This window comes from Octopus bimaculoides, chromosome 5 (genome assembly GCF_001194135.2).
Source record: "Octopus bimaculoides isolate UCB-OBI-ISO-001 chromosome 5, ASM119413v2, whole genome shotgun sequence".
Classification (NCBI taxonomy): Eukaryota; Metazoa; Mollusca; class Cephalopoda; order Octopoda; family Octopodidae; genus Octopus; species Octopus bimaculoides.
Window position 1 is genome coordinate 79,490,536 of NC_068985.1, and position 4,785 is coordinate 79,495,320.

Genomic DNA, 4,785 nt, shown 5'->3' on the forward strand with positions numbered 1-4,785 from the left:
ATTATTATTATTATTATTATTATTATTATTATTATTATTATTATTACAGTAGCCAGTTGGCAGAATCGTTAAAGCGCTGGACGAAATGCTTAGCGGTATTTCGCCCGTCGCTACGCTCTGAGTTCAAATTCCACCGAGATCGACTTTGCCTTTCAGCCTTTCGGAGTCGATAAATTAAGTACCAGTCTAGTACTGGGGTCGATGTGATCGACTATCCCACTCCCCATAAATTCCAGACCTTGTGCCTAAAGTGGGAAGGATTATTATTATTATTATTATTATTATTATTATTATTATTATTATTATTATTCAGTAGTCTTATTCTTATTACGTGCTATTACTGCACTACCGAGTGTAGCTCTGTGTGCCTTGGGCATGTTCTGTGGTTTGTTGCGGTGTTCTTATTTTCTCTGTATTGAAAGTGCTTTACGTAGGATGTGTTCGGTGCCTAGCAGTGCTATTTTCTGTATGTTGTATACACTTGTAAGTCCATGTGTTTTTTTTTTTTTATTATTATTATTATTATTATTATTATTATTATTATTATTATTATTATTATTGTTGTTGTTGTTGTTGTTGTTGTTGTTTTATTGTTATATTGTGTTTTCGCTTTGTTTTTGGTCTTTCGAGTTATTATTCTTGTCTTTAATTCTGAATTTTGAATATATATATTGTAATCAGAAGACTAAGAAAATCTATTATATAATAAAGAACTAAAACCAGTGAGGTAGTGAATATATAAATGCCCTGAAGCTCTACCAACGTTTCATATTTTGCGATTCTCTTGAGGCGCACTGAGAAGAATGAACAATGCAGTTGATTTGATATTTATAGTTCATAGCTAAAAACGAAATAAATATGAAAATAACAATTAATTTTTTTACCGCAAAAAAATAAAAAAGAATCCATTTAGATCGGACCTGCTGCACGGGTGCATTTAAGATATAAAAGCGGCAAGTTTATAGAGAATCTTAGTCAAATAGCTAATGGACATATAATGAAATGTAAAACAGATAATGCAATTATTTCTTTTAAAAGCAAGTAAATTTAATATGTTATTGACTTCAAGTAGTAACGCAAAAGCAAATTAGATGGACAGAGAGATAGATAGATAGACAGATAAATGGTAAAAGATTCACGTGTCACATTGATCTAGAGTGTTAAAAAATAAAGACAGATATGATCTAAGAACGGTCAAAATTAATTTAATGTTAAGAAGATCGCGTTTGCAATCATGTCATTTTGCGTTCAGTTTCACTACGCGGCAACTTGGGCAATTTTTTTTCTTCTATAGTCACGAACCAACCAATGCCGTGTAAGTGAATTTGTTAGAGAGAAACTGTGAGGAAGCCCGCCATCGATACGTGAGTGTGTATGCGTGCTTTTGAGTCTGTATTTGTCTCCCACCCGTATCGCTTGAAACCGATATTGATTTGTTTACCGTCCTGTAACTTATAGGTTTGTCAAAAAAACCAGATGGAGAAAGTACCAGACTTACAATGTAAGTCTGTATTTGTCCCCTACCCGTATCGCTTGAAACCGATGTTGATTTGTTTATCATCCCGTAACTTTTAGGTTTGTCAAAAGAACCAGATGGAGAAAGTATCAGACTTACAATGTAAGTACTGGAGTCGATCTCTTCGATTAAACCTTTCAAAATAGGATCCCAGCATGGCCGCAGTCCAACGACTGAATCAAATAAGAGCAAAATATAAAGCTAACTGAATTGATTGTAAACAAAGAAAGCCACGATAAACATAACTACGTTAAATAAACGGTATACAGATTGTTGTGCAATCTTTATACCGTTTTGCCATGGACCTGACGCTGTATGACTTCGCTTTTTTCGTCACATTGTCAATAATGTTTGCATCCTCGTAACAGACATAAAAACAGCAACCAACTCTATATCATTTTTACCCGAAACAAAGCTGTAACATGAACTATGGTACCATTAATTCTGTCAAGCTTTATTTTTACGTGCTGAAATTATTTTTCCACCGCATAAGATACAGACTAAAATGGAACAGACTAGTTGACAGTCGCTTGGTTTTCCTGACAACTGCAGACAGAAGATGCTATGGTCGTACAAGAGCCAGTATCATTGCCTTAAGAATGTGTTTAAAACGTTTTCAGTAATACAAATAACTTTAACAGTTAAAACGTAGAAGGCATATAATAGACGTATTAGCCACTGTTGGAGAATCTTGACAGTGATCAGGTCGCAAATGGTGCAACGAAAGTTTTGACACCAAATAATAAATGTTTAAGTGAACTTAGCCGTTTTTTATCCATTTTCTTTTCTTTCTTTCGTTTTTTTTTTGTTGGATGGTTAATATGTGTCACGCACGCTGTAATGGCTTTAACATCAACACACAGTCTCAGATCAAATCAGTTGGCAGGCAATTACATCTCCTAAATTCAGTTTAGTATATTGCAAAAAAGACATGTTTGCACCAACCTAATTCTCGAGTTTGCGTTATACAGAGTATGGCTAATTATATATTCATTGGACTTTGATATTTTGTTTGAATAATCTGAAATTCCGATAATTGATGTTCAGATAACCGATCGCCAATTATCTTAATTAATTATGTACCAACAGAATACATAATTTATGAGACGAATTAACCGTCAAAAGTGCACAAATAGAACTTCCGTATAACATATAGTCATATATTATTGCATAAACATGTTAAATCATAAAGATATACATGCAAAAAAGATATACATGCAACTAAATATATAGTTTATATTGTATATCCATATTCTCTGCTCATATGTACAGACACACACATACCATACACGCGCGAACACGCACGCACACACACATCATATGAGGGCTCATTGCACAGTGGTTAGAGCATCAAGCTCTCAATCATGAGGTAGTGAGTTCGATTCCCAGATCGGGCTGTGTGTTATGTTCTTCAGCAAGACACTTTATTTCACGTTGCTTCAGTTCACTCAGCCGTGCAAACGAGTTGCGATGTCACCGGTGCCAAGCTGTATCGTCCTTTGCTTTTCCTTTGGATAACATCGGTGGCGTGGTGAGGAGAGGTTGGGCCACTGCTATTCTTCTATAAACAGCCTTGCCTGGACTTGTGGCTCGGAGGGTAACTTTCTAGAGGTAATCCCATGGTATATATATATATATATATATATATATATATATATATATATATATATATACATATACACACGCATACATATACGTATACACACTTACACACACGCATTGTTGGCACTCCGTCGCTTACGACGTCGATTATTCCAGCCTGCTCGTGAAATTAACGTTCAAGTGGCTGAGCACTCCACAGACACGTGTACCCTTAATGTAGTTCTCGGGGATATTCAGCGTGACACAGTGTGACAAGGCTGGCCCTTTGAAATACAGGTACAACAGAAACAGGAAGAAAGAGTGAGAGAAAGTTGTGGTGAAAGAGTACAGCAAGGTTCGCCACCATCCCCTGCCGGAGCCTCGTGAGCTTTAGGGGTTTTCGCTCAATAAACACTCACAACGCCTGGTCTGGGAATCGAAACCGCGATCCTATGACCGCAAGACCGCTGCCCCAACCACTGGGCCATTGCGCCTCCACACATACACGCATACATATACGTATATACGCATAAGTATCCATTTACGCATATACGCATACATACACGCATACATATACGAGGTAGGTTCAAAAATTATCCGACGTTATTTTTCCCGCCAAGACTAAAACCGCGTGGGCAAAAGCTTTTAGTTAGGAGGTGACGCCACCCATGCTGCGCAGGCATGAAAATTTTTGCGCTGGTAGGCCGCGTCAGTCCCTAGTTTAATATACAGACGCTTAGAGTACAGATCTGTAGTGTGCACCCGTCGCAGTTTCGTTTACACGCAAGATGTCCGCACACATCGAGTAGTCACTATATATCATTGTCTCATCTCCAGTGATGATGGTCATTATGAGGTTTGGGTCGTGGTTTGCACAGACCAGCATTTACGGAGCGATTTCCACGAGGAGTTGCTTCTGTTGCTCTGCTAGCAACTTCGGAACGAATTTCGCCGACAATCTCCACATGCACAAATCCACAGTTAAAATGAAATGCACTAATCCTGTGTTTGTTCCCACTTCGTGAGCATTTTCCAAGACTATTCAAAGGACCTTCTCAATCGGCTCCTCGTCTCGGCTTCTGGATGGCCTGCCTCATCGTGCCTCGCACTCCACTGAGGTACGAGCAGGTTTGGAGCGATTGTACCACACCTTGATTTGGGTTTTACCCATATCATTGCCAAAGTTTGTGCTGAATCTTCTGGATGGTTTAAACATGAGTATCACAAAGCTTTTCGCAAAACTTCATGCAATATCGATGCGTTCGGTGAAAAAGAAATCCAAGTGCGTACTACATGTCTATACTCTAGGCGTAACAGTCGGAAACTCATGCAGCCTAACGGCGCGAAAATGTTCACGCATGCCCAGCAAGGATAGCGTCACCTCCCAACTCGGCCAACTGTTTCTGAAGTCGATTATTTTATCAGCTTCAAAAGGATGAAAAGCAAAGTCCACCCACATGGCATGTGAATTCAGAACGTAAAGACGGACGAAATGCGGTTAAGAATTTTGTCCAGCATGCTAACTATTTTACCAGCTCGTCGCCTTACTCTTAATTAATAGAAAAATCCGCAAGCTACTGACTTATAATAAGATGCACCATCCAAAGGCAGACGTGGATCGTCTTTACCTTCCAAGAGCTCAGGGAGGTCGAGGCTTGATCCAGCTTGAACTTACGTACAAAACCACC

At 38.6% G+C, this 4,785-nt stretch overlaps 1 long non-coding RNA gene across 1 annotated transcript in view; it reads left to right on the forward strand.

The window, feature by feature from the left end:
- The window catches only part of LOC128247853 (uncharacterized), a 21,843-nt gene extending 19,568 nt beyond the window's left edge, over positions 1–2,275 (forward strand). The window contains exon 2 of the long non-coding RNA XR_008264176.1: positions 1,576–2,275. This is a non-coding gene — a long non-coding RNA (uncharacterized LOC128247853). The remainder of the gene's footprint in view (positions 1–1,575) is intronic.
- The last annotated feature ends 2,510 nt before the right edge of the window (positions 2,276–4,785 follow it).